General features: G+C 58.8%; 1 protein-coding gene across 1 annotated transcript in view; it reads right to left on the reverse strand.

Moving 5' to 3' along the window:
* RELT (RELT, TNF receptor) overlaps positions 1-19099 on the reverse strand; it is a 50787-nt gene extending 31688 nt beyond the window's left edge. The window contains exon 1 of the mRNA XM_006028065.2: positions 19083-19099. The gene's annotated coding sequence lies outside the window, so the exon portion shown is untranslated. The remainder of the gene's footprint in view (positions 1-19082) is intronic.
* Positions 19100-19114: the final 15 nt, after the last annotated feature.

The raw sequence follows: 19114 nt of genomic DNA on the forward strand, positions 1-19114 counted from the left end.
CACCTCCAAAGTCCTCCCCCAGGACAGCAATCGCGCTCTCTCTCAGAGCAGTAACAGTCCTGCCCTCCGGTCCAGCCACTTGACTTGCAACCTTTTGCTTTACAGGCAGACACAGCACCTGGCACCATCTCCGGGGAGCCAGGTCAAGAGGCTTGGTATCCAAGCCAAGGGAGAAGCAGGATGCTGCCGCCACAATGAGCTTTACTGCAAGGCTGGAAGACACGCATATCGTGCTCCTTCCCCAAGTGGTCTTATTCAGGCACGCCGTTGTGCCTCCTGTAGCGAGAGAAGCTGCAATTTAAAGATGTTCTCTAACAAAAGGAGACCGAAGAAGATGGTCATTAGGAGACGGCCCCACAGTTAAATTTAGTGCTGCTCAATGTTTCAGGTCCGTGAGGCAGATGAATGGCACGGGACGGTCCACAGGCTGGATCGGACCCTGCACTACCCCCACCCATGTGCATCAGGCCCTAGGTGCTGCGCTGCCCCAATTAAGTCCCAGTGCCAAGACCCTGGGACCTTGCGCCACCCCACATGCTGCAATCGAGCCCTCACATTGCCTTGCGTGCCAGATCTAGTGCTCAGGGTTATGGCTTGTGGGGCTCCCCATGTACCTGTGGAGAGCCCCGCGGGCCAGATCTGACCTGCAGGCTGGGGGTTGAGCACCCCTGAGCTAGTTCTAGTTAGTGAGAGATGGACCAAGGCTCTGCAGAGGTCGCCTACTGCTCCACAATAAAGCTGGTTGTCAGTTCTCATTCACACACACCTGTGATCATGCTTTCACTTCCAGCTGCAAGATGCCAGGTATGTAGTGATCCACAAAACCCCCCAGGGCAACAGAAGTACAAGTCGATTTTCTCCACGAGGGCTCCAGCATTCAGCTGGAGCTGGAGCTCACGTGCCGAACCTTGCCTGGCTACCCTGCCGTACGAGCTACCCATAGCATGCCACCATTTCACAGTGAGATGCCTACTGCCCGTTCGGTCTCTTGCTTATCACATGCCGAACCTTGCCTGGCTACCCTGCCGTATGAGCTACCCATAGCATGCCACCATTTCACAGCGAGATGCCTACTGCCCGTTCGGTCTCTTGCTTTTTTGTTTTGACAGCAAAGGCAAGGCCTAAGGAAGGTCTCCCTTTTATTCTTTGGGCCTGACCCCGAGAGCAGGCAGGATGCGAGTGCACCCGGTTTTGGTAGCCCCTCCACCCCATCTACCTCGGATGCCGTGGCTTTGCTAGGACGGGCTGTGTTGGGGAAGTGCCTTGGCCAAGTGAGCTGCTTGGCAAGGTCACAGGTGCTAGGAGAAAGCCCTGTTGCACACCCAGCCCACCAAAACCTCCAGCCCTGGGCCACGGGCAGGAGAAGTTACGGCTTCAATGAACCTCTGTCAAGACTGGTCAAAGCCTGGTTGGCTTCTCTTGTGCCTCAGTTTCCCCCTCTGAGGAATGAGGCAAATGCCCCCTTCCTGGGGCAAGGGAAGGATTACAGACGGCAAAGTGCTTGGTGCCTTTCAGAAGGCTGCATGTGCGCCCAGGGAGCTGGGGCTTGTCACCAACATGGCCAGGCTGAATTAGGGATGCTGCCCACCCTGTGTGGATACTTGTCCTTGCTGTAGCTAAAGCTCGTTCCTCATGGGAAGCCCCTGTTTCAACCAAAGCAGAGCCAAAGATTGAGAAGAACTGCAGAGGCTGTCAATAAAGGCAGGTGCTACTGTGTGCAGAAGAGCCTGCTAATGTCCTGCAATGGAGAGCTAACAAAAACTCCCCCCGCACCCCGAAGAGCTGAGCTGACCATTTCTAGGCCCTCTGCAAAAGCACGTCTCCCCTTCTGTGAAGTCTGCCTGATTTGAAATCCAGTGACTAAATTTTGTTTTAGCCATCCATTCTCCCCACTCAAGAGGGAAGTCGGGCACGAGTCGTGCTGCAGGTCACTCCTTGTATTCGCCGCATTGGCTCGAATGCAATTAATTTACAACCATTCGAGGGGAAAGAGAGAGGGAGATAAAATGTGTGTGCGTGTTTGTGTGTGTACACACATACACATGTATATGCATATATAAAAATAGTCTTTCATATATACATATGCACATTATAAAAGCATAGGGAAGCCGGGCTGCAGCTTCCAAGGTCATCTCATCCAACTCGGGAGGTCATCTAATCCAACCCCATGCAAGGCAGGATATATTATTACATACACAAGGCTAACAGGAATGAGGTTATTTTCTCCCAGGACCTGGGAACCAGTCAGATAACACCCCCTCCACCTTCTTGTAATAAAATTACTGTTTCAGACCCATCTTCTGTCTGACAGCATCCAACTAGGAACAGGGGGAAGGGGCTTCCTAGCCTAGAGTCCAACCCTCTGTGCTTGGAGGCAATCATTTTGTGCAAGGAAGCCTCCAAATCCCACTTCAACCTCTCATGCATGGGTACAAGGCCTGGGACCCCCAAGACGCCCTACAAATAGGCTGTCAATAAGAGCAGGGTCGAGGGGACACAGCCAAGGCCTGCCATTGCAATGCCAGGCAAGTACCTGGTTAACACGTGCTCAGCAGATGCTAGGGAGCTGTCCATGCTCGCGGCTACAGAGGAAGGCACAAGCCTCACACGTCAGGGGAACACAATTCCTGACTTCCACGGATTTCCAGCGTCGGCACAGGCCCACCGTGTCATTACGACTCATAGGTTATAGCGAAGGAATTCACCATGACAGTGCGGCCAGCTCTGGGGGAAGGAGCGGCCGTCGTATCACACCGCAACGTGCCATTGAAGCAAACGGGTTATCCAGCGGGAGAAGGGATAAGTCTCCAGCAGAAAAATCCCTGATGTCTTGCAATCAGAGGAGAGTCCCGAGAGGCAGGACGCCTGGGCCTGCCTGCCACCAGCTCTCCGCAGACCTGGGGGCACTGCTGCAGGGGCCAGGAGGCGGGAGCAAATGTGCACGTGGAGGCAGCGGTTCTCGTCCGGGGCTGTAACACCTACAGGCTCCCGGCAAGCCCACCCAGACGCACTGAGGGAGGCTCCCTTGGCTCTGAAGAGCTGTTTTAGATAAAAGACAAGGCAGGAAGCAGGGACGGGCACAGGCGAAGTGACTTGGCTAAGGACTCTCAGTTGATCAGTGGCAGAACTAGGAGCAGCTCCCAGCCACGTCACTGCAGGTTGTAACAGGCAAGAGGAAGTAGCCCGAGACGATTCACCTTTTGGCTGAGCAGTTGATGCCTCGTAATTACTTCTTCCGAGCAGACAGGCATAGGCACAGCCGGCAATCATGGGCTGCACCTTCCTGGGAAAAGCCAGACTGCAGAAGTCCAGACCGATGAAAGGGAGCTGTGGGATTTCCTCCATTTTCATGACTTGGGTCCCGTGTCTCATAGCCATGTGCACCACAGCTCTCTTGGGGCCCACTCCTTTGGGTGCGTGCAGCACCCTGCACGGTGCGGCTGGGGAGCTGCTCCAGCTTCTCCAATGCAGCTGAGGTTAAGAGTTGGGCAAGGGGAACTCGGTGCTGGGATCTCAGCGAAAGACGCTTCCTTTTCCAGACCACCGAAGCGCTGGAAGGCACAAAACCCGCCGGCTTTGCTTCAGATGGGCAATTCTCCCGCCCAGGCCCGGGCTGTGCCCAGAGCAGCTGCAGGGGGTGGAATAGAGGAGGCATCCTCTGCACTCGGGATGCAATGGAGGGTCTTGCATGTTCCCAGTTCCTCACCAGTCGTGCACTGGTCTCCCTGCGGCCACGGCTGAGGAAGCCCATGCTCCTCGGGCACCGCAAGGAAGCAGACACCCACAGCGCAGTTGCTGGGCACGTGCCCGCAGGCTGATCCAGCCCGGAGGTTTTCCTAGCTACAGCCCAGCACGGGCAGTGGGCGCAGCCCCCAGAGACCAGGCACAAACAGGCCCTTTGTTCCCCACGCGCGAGACGGGGGAGGTCCCCCCCGCCCCAGCGGCTCTCCGGTGTTGTTCCCCATCGCACAATGCGGTCTTTGTCGTGCGGGGACGAGCCTCCGCGCAGCCACTGAAAGCCTCTTAGTCAAGGAGCTGGCTCCAGGCCACCGTGGGAAGCTGGGGTCAGTGGTGTAAGGGGACAGACCGGGCACCCACGTGGGATGGTTGCTAGCTACGAGGGGCAGGATTTTACATGACTGCTTTTCAACTCCAGCAAGGCTTTTATAGAGAATAAGCTTGCCAGGCAGGTGCTTTTTGGCTGCTTCTTGTGGAGTCCGGTCCTACAGAGCTGCATCCTACAGCGCAGTTAGGGCCGCCGATTGCCTGGGGCCTGCACGGAGAGTCAGATCAATGCCACTTAAAAGTGGTGACGCACTTGAGCCGGTGCCAATGCTGTAAGAGCCACATGTTGAGGGGGAGAAACAGAAACACCCGCGCCTGCCCAGGGGCTGAAGACTTAGGGAAAAAAAAATTAATTAATTTAAATCGCAGAGAGGTCGGGCTGGAAGGGACCTCCAGAGGTCACATCTAGTCCAACCTCTGCCCAAGGCAGGATCATCCCCATGCAAACTGTCGCAGACAAATCCATCATCATCTAAACTCTTCGTAAAACTGCTGTCAACCCTGGCACAGCACCCGAGCCTGCCACTGGTAAAACAGGGAGACCACGGCAGCCAACATCCTGCAGCTGTAAGAGGTTGTTAATGTACCCTCAAGAGATCCTAGACAAAGGCTGCGCCCCTGCTACAGAGGAAGGCAGATGCTGCCCCCCGCATCCAAGCATGGGGGGGAACTTCCTTCCTGACCCCAAAATGTGGCACTGGTCTAGCCTCAAGTGGAGGGGCAAGACCCTCTAGCCAGGACCCTTTGGGTTTAAGTCCCAGCAGAGGCATTGGCACGACCCAGTCACCATCCCTAGGCTCAGCTGTAGCCAACATCCAGTGCCTCAGAGAGACTTAACCCCCCCCGACATGTGTAGCAGGACAGGTGGGGAGTGGGGTTCCCTCCCAGCCCCATGCAGCAGTCAAAGCCCCAAAGCTTGGGGAGTTTGCTGTAAATTATCTTCGGGCAAGGGCCTGGGGCAGGGTGCGCGGCTGGAAGAGCATCGATGGGTTGAGGAGAAGCTCCCCAAAGTGGGAATCGGACTAGAGCCCTGCTGAGATGCAGCACGTTGTTTCAGGATGGAGGCAGGGGGCAGGTGCCTGGCACCCCAACCCCCATCATGCCCAAAGCAGGCGAGGCTCATTAACCTAGCCACCTGGAAGGAAAACTTGGAGGACCAAAACATTCACTGGCTCAGCACCAGGCTCTCCAAGCCCAGTGCCCACAGCTGCAGCCGGCATCAGAAGGGGCGTGCAGCCAGATAAAGCTACTCCCGCGAGGCCAAAGGGACCTAGGATCAAACTGTGGGGCAGAACTAAAAAGATGCCACTGATCCGAGTTAAATGCAGACAGATGGTCCAAGCAGCCAAATCTGGATGGACGGGAGAGACGATCAGGCCAGCAGCCCCAAAGCTCACGTTGTGCCCTTACCCAACGTGCCAACCCGATGCTGCAGTGAATACCACCCTGCCTTTTGCAGAGGGCACGAGCTGCAGTTCGCTGCGGCATGTGGAGCTGTCACAGGGTTTCAGCTGTCAGCCCGGGGAACATTTTCCCAAACGGCAATGCGGGGGAACACCTGCCAGGCATTCATTGTGCCTCTCGCTGCAGAGGATGATTGCTGCGGTGAGAAACAATGTCTGCAACAGCCACGTCAGTGCCGAGAGCAGAGAAGAGAGGCCATATGAACTGGAAAGCACAGGCTGTTTGCAAGCTGCCTTCGGGGCTGGAGTGTGTGGGTGCTAGGAACACACCCGGCTGGAGAGATTTGCACGCTGGATATTTGCTATTTAAATATTAAAAGGCATTGAGGGGGGGGAAAAAAAACGGGTCTGCTCCAAGATCGCAGGCCTGCGTGTCCCAGAGAAGTCAGTACTATTTGCACATGAATTATTCCCGCAGATGTCAGTGATCCCCCACCAGCCAGTCCTGCTTTCAGGGGGGCCAATATGCATGGATTTGCATGGGTAACCTGCACATCTAGAAAGAGAGCAGGTGCCCGGCCTGTTTCTCCTGCTCTTGTCACCTCCCATCTCAGCCACGAGCAGCACAAGGAAGTGCTGCATACTCCAGCCAGTTCAGAAGCTGCTTTGCTGAAAAAGTCCCTGCAATCCCGGATGATCCCAGAAAGGCACGCGCATGGCTCAGGGAAAGTACTTATGTACTAGACGTTGTTCGAGATCCTCGCCGAGAGCTGCTCTGGGGGGAAGCCACTTGCTGCGGACACACAAGTCCTTGTGAACAGAGGGGGGTGGGAACCAAAGCGGTGTCTGGTGGTGGAAGCAAGAGAGAAAGGGCCGATTGGACAGCACTCGTGGCACAGGATGGAGCAAGGAGAGACGCTCTGGCGTGGGAACGGTGTTCCCATCAGATAGCAAGGGGATGGCTCTAAAAGGGAGGCTTTGAGCGAGGCACCTGGGGACAGGACCGAAGCAGCCGGGAGGATTTTCTTTGCTCAGATGCAATGTGAAGGATAAGAGTGGAAGGAGGCTGGGCACCTAGGATGGCACAGGGAAGGACAGTTCAGCGGAGAGCCAGGACATCCCCCCCCATGCGGGGGGGGGTCTCTCCCGCAGTGTCTCACAAGCACGGGGTCAAACCAAAAAGCACCAAGGACATTAGGAAGTCCCAACCTGAGAGCAGAGCCCTGAAGGCGAGGCTGTAAGAAGCGGATGGGAAGAATGATCCTGCAGGAGGGATGGACCCACGGCCCGGTGGGAGTGGGTGTGCAGCACTGGGGTCTCCCTTGGTTTCTGCAGCTGCTGCTCCAAGGCTGTGGCTTGCTGTTCAAAGGACGTCTCTGGCTGCAGCGTTTTTGACTACAGAAAAATAGGAGCGCGGTTTTTCTGTTGCAACGGCAGGATGGTTTTAATTCCTATTCGCAATCTCTGGAGTCATCTGGCGAACCGTGTTTGCACCCCTATCCGGACTGGCGCTGCGTGGCACCCTGCAGCACCCCTGAAAGGATCTCTAGGCACCCCAGGGGGATGCAGCACCCCAGTAAGAGACACTAGTCTAAAGGGAAAAAGGCAGGGAAGGGAGGCAGGAATCATTCCCCACCATTTCTCTCCCAGAAATGATTATGAAATCCAGGCCTCCATGTCGCAGCCCAGGGCCCCGCTGTCCCACTCCCACATAGGGTGGTGTGCGGTTTCTCTTGCAAGGTCCTTGGGGCACCACCATGGGCCTGTATAAGCAGCACCAGCTCGGGATTAACATGCAGGGAAAAGCACCCCAGTCCCTTGGAGCTGGGAATGGGGGAATACTGTAAAGCAGCCCTCACCCCGTCCCCTCCTGCCTGCGGGATCCCATCCGGCGGAGACCGGAGAGACCCGACTTGCTATGGGCTGGGCTTGGGTGGCAGGACCTGCCACCCATGAGCAGCAGAGAGGTGGCTCGAGTCCCGCTGGGCGCTGGCTGCTCAGGGGACTTGCATGCACTGCGGCAGCCGGGCGGGGAGAGGAGGGGAGCAGCTCATCCGTGCCTGACCCGGATCTGTCATGCAGCGAGTCGCCAAGTAGGAGGCCTGCGACAAGAGGCTGTTTGGCTCGAGGCAGGATTAGCGTCAGCACTGGCTTGTTCTGGGGAGCTGGGAGGGTGGGGGAAGGCTTAAAACCTTCAGAGCCAACAGTGTGGCAGGGGCTAATTAGGACCCACTTCCCTTGAGCTGGCCTGGAAACAGGCTAATCCCTTGCAGGGGCCTGGGGAGCTTTAATGAGATGCAGGGAACAGAAGCTCCTCTCCGACAGTGACCGTTCAGGAGCGCCCAGGGCTGCGGTGGCCCCACAAGTGGCCGTATCTGCGGAGCCATGAGCCCGTGGTGGCCAACGTCGAGGGGAAGACCAGCCGTGGGGACAACGGGCTCAGCTGCAGCACGGGGAAGTGGCTTCGAGCCTCTTGCCTCTCCATTTCCACCTGTAAAATGGGGGGAGGTGCTATCTCCACCCCACTGCAACCAAGGGGCACGTGAATTTACTAGCGCTTGAGAGATGCTCAGACAAGAGAGGCCATAGTGGGTCTCTGCCATGTAGCCTCAGTTCCTCCATCCGGGAAGCACAGGGCTGCGGAGGGATGAGCCAGTGCTTGGAAGGCACCAGAGCTCCTCTAAGAAGTGGTGCTAGAGAAGCAGGCCGAGTTGGCCCCGACAAGCAGACAGGGTCCTTGTTTATTTAAGCCTCTCTCCATACGGGCTAAACACCCCCCCCCATCACGAAATCCAGTTGGACGCCAGGGGAAATCCAGCTACTGCAGGACGGGCAGATAAGGACTGGCCAAGGGCATCACCATGGCTAAGAAACCCCTGGGGTCTCCGTCCAAGCCACAGGCAGCTCCGGCTTCCTGCCCCGCTAGCAAAGAAGCTTCAGGTCACGAGAGCTGCCAACCAACGCACCCAGCCCCATGCCACCCTCCACCGAGCTTTCACTGCGCACAAATCAAGCCATTAGGTCCAGCCACTGCCAGCTTCACTGCCACCCTCCCCTACCCTGGGCCCATCCGGTGCCTGGCGAGGCACAGGTCAAGGTCATGGACGGTCTGCTGGGATCTGAGCCATCAATCAGGGTCCAAGGTGAAGCCTTCCCACCGAGTCGGGATGACCTCAGGGAGCTGGAGCCCTGGGGGCAGCTGCAGGATGCATCTCGAGGAAAGGGGGAAAAGATGTGCGACTGGCATCTCAAGGGGGATCGGCCCTGCGGGAGCACCGAGGGGAGCATCTTCCCTGCAGGCTGAACCCACGTGGGGGGCATCTCCCATGGGGTGGGAGAAGCTCAGCGTGCATGGCTGCACTTGTTTCCCAACGCGGGCAGTTCCTTGCACAAGGGCACAACCCCGGCTCCAATCCCCTCCACCATGGACCCTGATCGAAAGCAGCCATGGCCTCAGCTGAGAGGGTGCCTGTGTGTCTGGACAGAAGGGAGTTGGGGCACCACCGCTGCAATCACCTCTTAGAAATTTGGCTACAACACAGTGGGCATTTTGAGGCACTGAGGGACAGCCAGGCCCTTTGCAGGGCTAAGTGACGCCCTCACATGGCTTCCCTGTGGAGGGCACAATGCCTTTCGTGTCAGCCAGGTGCTCCTGATCCACCCCGGCACAAGAGAGATGCTAGTCCCTACCCATTCCTCTATGCAGAGACCCCCTCCATCCTCTTGTCCTTCCCCCTCCCACCCCAGTCTCCTTGTCCTGGTGCCCTGGGGCTGGAAAGCTGCCCTGCAATTCATCCCCGCTCTGTTGCTGAAGAAGCCGAATGTTTTGACGGATGCAGCGAAGCCAACGAGGGATTTCCTGCTCCAGAAGGAAATCGATACGCATCTCCCGCGATGAACGGCGGCAGCAGCGGCCTGAACGTTTTGCCTTTAATTAGGCCACTAAACAACTCCCGCACGCTTGACACGATCCAGCCCGTTTCCTGGGAGGACGCGCCGCGTGCCTCGAGCCAAGTCGAGACATGCTCCTTTGGATGCGTCTTGGGCCTGGCCCATAGACACCTGGGGCCCAACGCCAGGCCTGCTGCCGGCCCCGGCTGCCTCTGCACCTGGCAGGGCTTTCAAAGACGCCTCCCGGTGCCGTGAGCCTGTGCCCCAAGGGAAAAGACATGTGCACGTGTGTCAGGAGGAGAGCGTGGCTCTGAAGAGCTAATTAGCACTAATGCTTCACGTCAAGACGGTTTCCAAGGGGGAGGAAGCAATAGCAGCGGCAGAGTACGCCTGTTCCCGCTGCCAGCGAGGGCGGAAGCTCATGCTCGCCCATGTGTTCACCGGGGCCCCTCCTGCCTGCACATCTCTCCCCTAGGAGCACCCCACATCTCTCCCCATCCCTCTGGTCCACACAGCCTCTCCCGAGGCCTTTTGCCCTTCATGCTGAGCATCCTGGGAGCCAGCCTGCCTCAGCACCAAGTGCAGGATCTCGGCTTTCCCCACTGCACTCCTGGGAGCATTTTGCAGGTGGGGAAACTGAGGCAGGAGACTGCAGAGACTTCTCCAGGCTCGCATAGGAAGTCCAGTGGGGAGCTAAGGCTGGACTTCTGGGGACTGTACTTCAGACACCTGCCTATGCCCCCATCCCACCCACCGAGCCACTGCTGCCACGATGCTCGACACCAGGGCAAGCCCGCTCTGCCGAGACAGCCTCCTCCCTCGGGGCTGCCTACAAAGGTCACGGCAAGGCAGAGCCAAACACAGCCGCCGTCTCAGGGGGGATTTAGGAGACTCTGTCCCACACCCCATCCAAGACCTCTGTATCCTTCACTCATTGCTCTCCCACCCCGCCAGCTTCCTAGGCCCTGGCGATGCAGGCTATGGCTTTGGCCAAGGACATACTGCTAGTGGCCACGTCGGAGCAGACTGCCTACATCCTCAATGCTGCTTCAGATGGGGAAGGAGGGCAGGGAGTGGTGGGGTCAATCCCATTTAAAGGAGACTTTACATGGGGCAAGGAGGCGGGTGTGGGCAGTGCATCTCTACATGAGCACAGAAGAGACACGGGCTCAATCCAACCCAGGCTCGTCCCAGCTCTTTCTGTGGGCTTTGCCTCAGTTTCCCCCTTGGATCAGCAGAGATATTACAGCCATCCTCATGCAGATATAGGCCCTGGGACATACGGGTCTCTGTACAAGTGCTGGGCGGCTCACAGCAGAGGCTCCTCTGTGCCCCGTCTACACTGCACGCCCGCTCGGGAGGAAGGCTTCAGTGCCACATATCTGCCAACCTGTGAGAAGGCTCCCAGAGCTGCCGTGGTGCCCTCAGCACAGACTGGGCCTTTTGTGGGGCACGTTGCACCCAGGCAGAGTCAGGGAAGTGCACACGAGTGCCTGGCTGCATCCCAACTTTGACCCCATGCAGGCACTGATGGCTAATACCAGCCTCTCACCTGGCAGGGGGGCGAACGAAACCCCTGCAGAAGCAGAAACGCACGGGGCTTCGCATTACGGATGGTGCTGAAGCAAGACCACAAACAGGAAGCGAGGACAGAGCCGCCTGGATATGAACTCCCGGAGACCGGGCTCTGAGGAGCTGCAGAGGCCAGGCTAGGCTGTAGCTGGATCGGCGCGCAGATGGCTGTAAACAGCCCTGAACGAAGCAGCGTGGGAATCGCAGCCGTAGCCAGGAGCCCAGGTGGAGCTCAGTCCCACTGTGCCAGGCTCTGTGTGCAGCCCTAAGGGAAAGTCGCAATGAATTTGCAGCTGGCACAGACCAGGCACAGGGTTGGAACGGGAAGAGGAGCAGGGGAGTGACATGACCAAGGTCACCAGGAGGGCAGTGGCAGGGTATACATCCAAGCCTAGAGTCCTCTGCCCTGAACCACACTGCTCCTTGGGGAAGCCTGCCCAGCATGCGGTATGTTCCCCAAGACATTTCACTGCAGATTAGAGCAGCCAGGCTATGGGAGAAAACCAGGATGCCTCCAGATATCTGCAGCAAAAAAAAGACCTGGGACGGGCTCCCGGGTCATGGTGACGTGGCTCTCAGCCACGCTGGATGGAAGGGCTGAACTCAGGGCAACCTCTAATATCCAAGGCACCTGCACCAGTCTTGCCCAGGGCAGCACCAGGCTGCTGGCCGTACCCTGGGAACTGGAGATGTCCTGAAGGCTGTCAGGGCATAGGGCTTGGGAGACTTGACCTTGGCCTCTGCGGGCAGAGGACGTCCATCCTGGCCAGGGCTGGGCACCCTGGGAGCCCGGCTGTTGCCAGGCCTGAGAGTGCAATTGCTTAAAAAGGACAAGGACAGCAGAGCCTACGTGGAGGATATAACCCTGGAGAGCTCAGCCAACTCCCAGCCTCCAAGAGACGGAGGTGGCTAAGACTGGAGAAGGGCAGGGAAGGGCAAGCCATGGCAGGGGCAGCAGCCTGGGCTGAGATCTCCGGGAATCCCCTTCCCTGGAGGTTTCCAAGCAGAGGGCAGAAGTAGGTCCGCTGCACAAGGGACTGGCCTAGAGGACCCTTGAAGTCCCCGCCAGCACCATGAACACCAGCTGCTCCCGCCTCGCCAGGCAGCGTGCATCCATCGGGGCCCTGCCCTGCACCCACCACCCCGAGCTTGGAGCCAGACTCCCCTCTCACGAAAAACTGGACAGCTCGGCAGCGACTCCCCGGAGCCCTCATCCTTCCCTTCTCAGCCACAGGCCGGCAGAAACCAGGAGTTCGCCAGGCACAGAAAGCCCCCCGGTCCGTAAGCACCGAGGCTCCTGACTTGGAAATTTCCGTGGGCAGCTAGGGCACAATGGTGCCACGCCGTGGCTGCCTGCCAGGCCCACTGCGCTCTTGTAATTGCTGGTCATTGTCTTCAGTCTCTTGTGCAGCCCCGTTCCTCTATAAGGCCTTTGTTGCAAGGGCGAGAAGAGCAGCTGGGCCGTAAACAGAGCCACGCGCACAGAGCCATCTCTCCAGAAGAGCCGCTGGGGATACTGGAGTGGGGCTGGGTTTTTTTTTCCAGTTCTATTTTGGGCAAAATAAGCTTATTTTAAGCAACCCAAGTGCCTATTGTTCCCTATGGCCCGAGGACATGGGAGATCTAGCCAGGCTGTCACCGTGCCAGAAGCTGGGCGGGCTGGGCTACGGGGAGCGGAGCTGGTTTTGGGTCACAGCTGAGCTCTCTCTGCAACACCTTGCTGGCTTGAACACTGTGGGGAAAACCTGACAAGGCTCGTGTTGGTGCCGGGGACGAACGACACTCGGAGAACCACAGAAGACTTATCCGAGCCTGGTTAAATGCCCCGGTGGTTACCGGCAAGAAGCAGGGGAGTTTTGTTTTTCAGTGCGGTTCTTGCTAGGTCCTTGAAGAGCAGCTCAAGCTTTTGGGAAGGGACTTCCTGGTAATGCCTAGAAAAGCCCCCCCAATTTTTTCTAAGTAAGTTTTTCCAGCTGTTGGGAAGTCCTGGGCGGCAGCTTGTGCTGCTAGAGCCCGCCTCTGCGTGTGCCGGTCTAACTGGAAGAGGAAGAGGTTTTCCTGTTTGATTCACTTCCGTGGGACTCGTGTCACAAGCCCCTTCCCCCCTGGAAAGCCTTTGCAGGAAACAGGACGGACGAGACCGGAACGTCTAACAGCAAAGCAAAACCGGACGGATGAAAGCAAGAGCTTTCCCGAGCCTTTTCATCTAAAGCAAGAGGCCCCGACTCGTGCCTGGAGGCGCGGGGATGGATGATGCTGCGTTAGCCGTCCCGTCACAGCCCTGTGGTGCGAGAGGCGCAGGAGAGGGTGCCCGCAGGCAACCCAAAAGGAGCTGAAAATGGGGATCGTGGATCAGGATGTGGGGTGCCGGGTGCAGCGGAGAGGTTTTGTATTTTTGGGGGGGTATTTTTAGGAGCACATCAGATGCAACATAAGCCACGCAGCAGCCACGAGACTCCCGCCCTCCTCCCAAAGGCCCGTCTTACAGATGAAACAGCAGTACGTTAGAGTCAGCTACGGTGATCCCCTATGAGGCGGCATCACAAGATGCCAGGGGGGCCAGGACACACACAATCAGCGACTCAAATGCAGCCAAGGGTGCTGGGTGCTTAGATACCACAGCAGAACAGCTACTATGGAAAACAGATGGGGAAGTGAAAGTGCAAGTGGGCAGGAGCCCGGCTCCTCCCTACACCAGAGCCAACCACCCACATCACCCTTGGCAGTGGGCACTGCCAGCTGGGGGAAGCCAGAGGCTCTGGTTATTCATGCCCATGCTCTGGGACCTGGGCAGGCGGCACATGGAGGCCTGTCTTTCAGTGAGGCCTGGTCTGGGGAGTTGGGGACTGGAGCCCAAACTGGTTGGTGCCATGCAGGTCCCCCGGATTGAGGCCATGGGGTTACCAGTGCACGACAAGGAGAGGTGTCAATGCAAAAGGCAACCCCGTGCCCAGCCCTGGTGCACGGACCCTTCTCGTCCCTGGCATAGATCAATACGGCCGATGCTCAGATGTTTTCTCAGGGACCCAGGAGCTGAACATCAAGCCTGGGCAGAGATGGCACTGGCCCGATGCCCTCCCACGGGACACCGGGGCCAAAAATCATGGGACAAGCAGCTTGCTAGGCTTGGGCATCTTCTCCGGGCGAGGGGAGGAGGTGAGGCCGTAGCGGCCTCGGTTCTGCGAGGAGCTCTGTCTCAGACCGGTGCTGAGCAGCTGCCGGGGTAATTACAGGCCACGGCGCCCCCTCCCCAGGGAGCGTCTGGCCCCGCACCCTGCCGAGACATGACGCAGCCCCAGAACAAAGGCTCCGACCCCTTCAATGGTAGGTCTCCCTCTGCTTCCTCCTCCGGCCTTGGGGAGCTGGGGGTGGGGGAGGGCCACCCACTAGGGATGGAGATGCTTGGTTTCACCTCCGTCCAGAGCCGCATCCTGCTCTCTCAGCACCACCGGCATCAAATCAGGAGCCACCTCTTTCTTCGAGAGGATGGAGGAGAGTGCCGAGGTGCTGCAGGAAGCCCCCCCCACCCGGAGCTCCTCAGCCCAGAGACCAGGTTGAATGGAGCACGTGGCACAGGGGCCACCGGCTCTGCCAGGCTTTCACCGTGCCCCAGCCCACAAGCTGCCCAGTTGCCCCAGGCTCCCTGGAGCACATGGGCAGACGCCTATAGGGACCCTAAGCGAAGATGGCATCCAGCCACAAGACACAGGTCACGTGCCCAGGGGTCCTTCACCCTCCACCACCACCCCATTGTCCCAGGAGGTCATTTCAGAGTCCAGCCCAAACAGCACCTTGCCACATCTGGCTGCCCCAAGTGCTCTGAGCTCCTTGCTGGGTGGCATTAATCCTAGAGAAATCTTGGAGAAGCGGGGCGGAAAGGAACCCCAGAGGTCATCTAGTGCAACCCCCTGCCTGAAGCAGGATCTAACGCTGGCACGAGCAACACAGCTGCACTGAGTTGCTCCAGCAAAGATCAGGCCCTCCAGAGACGGTGGGCAGGGGCAGGAGTAGGATCCCCCAGAGGCTTGCCTTTCCAGTCGTCTCACCCAGGATGAGACAGAAGCAAAGCGCGGAGAGCAGAGGGACCCTGGCATAGTTGGAGGCACAGTCTGCCCTTGGGCCGTCTCTGGGGCGACAATATCCCCACTAAAGGGATCTCCCATCGCAGCCAAGTCCCACATCACACGGGCAGGCAAGGACATGGCTGCTGCCGGGATGCAGAAGCTGGAGGCAAGGACGGGCTTGAATCACAAAGGTGCTGCACATTCATCATGCTTGCTGGCTGCAGGTGCTCGGCCCCTCCCAGCAAGCAGCCCAGCCCGGAGCTGATCCAGCGGATCCACCAGGGATCCCAGCCCTCCCCAATGCAGCTCCGGGCTGCATTTCCGAGGGGGAGGAAGGGTGGCGGGGGACAAAACTGCGAAGCCAACAGAACTTGCAGGTGCCAAGAATAAAGAGACAGACAAAACAGACCCACACACGTCCGCTCGGAGGCAACGCAATTTCCACGGCTAAGTAAACTGCAAACCAGGGTATAATTGGAGCAGCGGGAGCTGGGCAGGGGAAGGGGGAGCATTTTGGGGCTGGGCCAATCCACCTGCCAGACTCTGGGAAGGGGCAGGGCTCACTGGCACAAGGCAAAGCATCACTGCTGCAAACCTGGCACAAAGCAACTCCGGTGACATCCCTTCCTGTCCCCTGCCCCCCCCCAGCCGGGCTCCTGCTGGCTCTGGACACAGCCTGGGCTCCAGAGCAGGCTTAAAACAGCTCCTGCCTGTGACCCCTCCCCACCTGCCATGTGGTTTGGCCACAATTTGGGCCACGTCATGGAGACACAGAGGCCCCTGGTACCCAACCTCCTTGCTGGTCTGAAGCTCAGCAGCCAGGTGACCTGGTCCCCTGGGGCATACAGACATCAGTCCCTAGCCCCCCAGGATGGGTCAGGAAGTGCCCGGTGCAGGTCCTGAGCTGGACCTGACGGCTAGAGAAATACATGCAGGTCTCAGGCACCCCTCTTTCACCAGCTGCCGGCCATGGGCCCCCTCTCAGGAGATCTCTCAGAGCCCTGGGTGGGATCAGGGAAGACGGCAGCGTAGGGAGCAGGCAGCAGACAGCTGGTGCTGCAATGCAGATTCCCCCACCCACACGCCCACCCCCTCTGGGATTTCAGCCAAAGGGGATGGGGGTCACCTCCAGACCTCCTGCCACACAGCAAGGGAACAACGACAGTGCCACGACCCTCTGGCTACTGGGCCCCTTCTCCCCCACCCACGAGGCTGGGGTGGGAGATGCACAGCCCTTCCCCACGCTCCTAACAGGAACCTGCAGGACAGGCGATTGCAGGGAGGGTCCCCACTCCCCCGCCCCAAATGCAACCAGAAGAGCACAGCCATGCACCAGAGACCCCGTACTGCCAGGAAGGACTCACCGCCACCCCAGCCCCATGATCCTTCTTCCCCTGCATTTTTACAGCCTGTCCCTATCACAGAATCCAAGCCTGCTTGGGCTACCTGGACAGCTGGAGCACACAAGGGAGAGACATGGCTCACATCTAACTGCCTTAGACTGCCCAGCCCAAGGTCCCAGCCAGGTTGGTGCGGGGATTTGGCAGGAGCCTGCAGCGCGTCTCTGACTTGCGCCTCTGGAGCTGCAGCCAGAGGCAGCTGCCCTGTACCTACACCAGGGATCACTCCCAGGAAGGTGAGAGATCCTTCAGCACTGGATTTTTTGGCAGCAGTGACCACACCTGGGCCACACGCTGTGGTCCAGGTCTGAGGTAGCTGCTTGGGGCACCCGCTGCCCCAGCTCCTTTCAAGCACCGAAGAGGCAGCTGGAAGCCCTGGGTAGCCAAGAATGTGTCTTGGCCCCACTTCCCACAATGCCAATGCAGAAGGGATGGTGGGAACGGGCCACGGCTGCCACCAGAGGAGTGAGGAGCAGTGGTGGGTGAGGAGAGGAGCTGGATGGGAGACACTGCAGCCCCAGCAGATGGGATGGAGGAGGGCAGACGGCACAGGACCTATGGGGTCTATCACCAGGAAGTGGCCCTTCTGCCACCCCTACAGCCAACCCACGTCAGCCAGCAGGGCAATGGGAAGCAGCCAGTGGCTGCTCCCCTCTGCTAGGAGTGCTGCCCCCAGCGCCTGGTCCAAGCCTTCCAGGGCTTGGACTTACCCAGCTCCCCCAGGGAAGGGGACTAGTCTCTCAGCATCCTTGCCCTTGTGCAGCACAGGCTGAGCCCACGGCTCTGCCACTAGCCCACGGGCAAGGCAGAAGAGCTAAGGGCAGCCAACAAGTGAAGATGTGGTAGGGCAGCTGGTGCCATGCAGCTACCCCTGAGTTCAGGGAATGGCGAGGTCCCAGTCCACGTACTCTCAGGCATCAGGGCCCAACACAGGGTCCAAGCACCAGTGGGTCCTAATCATAGCCCTGCCATTGACTCACTGGGCTTGGGTCCTGCCTCAGTTTCCTCTCCCTCACCGAGAGCTCTGCCGGAGTTTCCCCATGCAATGGGAATGGTTACACGGGCACAATAAGCACCGTATAATCACCACGCACTCAGCACACTCAGAGCCAGGGTGACAAGTGCAGGCATCCCAGTCAAGCAGCATGGGGGAGTGGGTAGAGCACTTCCCTGGACTCGGGATGCCTGGGATCCACTCCCAGCTTTGCTAGATACCTACTGCGTGACCCTGGGCAACTCACTTCACCTCCCTGTGCCTCTTCTTTCCCAGCTGTACAACGGGCCTAACAAACACTCCATGCTAAGTGAGTGGGAAAATTAGATCATTATCATGATCCCTGCTGGGTTATTCAGTGTTTCTAATTATTCTGGTTTGCATATCAGCATGGGCTCTCTCTCTCTCTTTTCAACCCCTCCCCCAGCAACCCAAGAGCCATGCTAGAAACCTAGACCAGGGTTGCAAATGATGCCCTGCACTGCTTCTCCTGGCTGAGATCAAACTACGCCCAGCTTGGCCATCCATGTACCTGCTGACCCCAGTCAGATGCCCAAAACAGTCAGGATCAAGTTCAGGATTGCAGGAGAGGAGGGACTGAGCTCCAAGGTCTTCAGCGGAGCTGCGCCCACTGATGCACGGACAACATCTGAACCTCTGTGCTCAGCACCACTTCACACCCCAATGCTGGCTGCATTCGAACACACACAGTGCAGAGTCTTCAATCACCCACCCCACCAGACATGCCAAGGATGGACACGGCAGGAAACTTTAGGCACCAGGGTTTTGCTAGCTCCCCAAGGTTACAGGATAAACCCCTCCATGGACGTGTCTGGAGGATCACGCTCGCTTAACACAGCACCCACGAAATAGGGCACCAAGACCAAGAGGTCCTCCCACTGGCTGGCGTGACAGCCGGAGCCACAGCTACAGCCACCCGGTCTAGCGGGACCGGATCTCCCGTTGCACAGCGCCTGGACCAGGGAGGGCGCAGGCGGCCCAGTCCTGCCGGCCTTGCCCAGGGCACAGAGGGGAGGCAGACGGGTCTCGAATAATGGCTTGAAGGCTGTTGTGACTCGCGCGTGGCAGGTTTCCATGCTCTTTGCTCCAGGTAGGAGATGGCCTTGCTCCCGGACACGCGCTCTCCTCCCTCTGGCCCAGCTGCGCTCAAAGGGTGCTACAAGCCCCTGCCCTTGGCAAATGACCTTTGGCTTCAAGCAGCTCTGTCCCTGCCCTCCGGCCCTTCTGCTCTGCAGGGGCTCCCTCCCTCCTCCGGGCTGAGCCCCGCACACCCGAGCACCCAGGATCCCCGGCCTCGGGCACTGCCCACCTGTGCCAACAGCCCTCCTGCCAAAGGCCCCGCTTGGCAGCTCTCCCAAGCCGGTGAGCAGTGACTGGGGGCCTTTGGGTGCTCCCCGCAGGCTGGAGCCCATCCATGTCCCCCAGGGCAGCCCCACCAGACCCCCCAAGACCACAGCCTGCCCCGCGGGGGGATGCCCGGCCTGGCCCTGGCTGCGGTGCCACCCCGCGGCCCCACCACGGGGACACGAGGCAGGACGTGGCTGTGCCTCAGCCAAGGACCAGGTCCCCGCACACCGATGCCACCACCTCCCTCCATCCCTGGGTCCCAGCTCTGCCAGGACCCCCGCTCCGGACCCAATCCGGATTGCCCCGGGGGGGGCCTGGCGCTTACCTGCAACCCTCGCCGGCTCCCCTTGCTCCCGG

Source organism: Alligator sinensis, unplaced genomic scaffold (assembly GCF_000455745.1).
Source record: "Alligator sinensis unplaced genomic scaffold, ASM45574v1 scaffold594_1, whole genome shotgun sequence".
NCBI lineage: Eukaryota > Metazoa > Chordata > Crocodylia > Alligatoridae > Alligator > Alligator sinensis.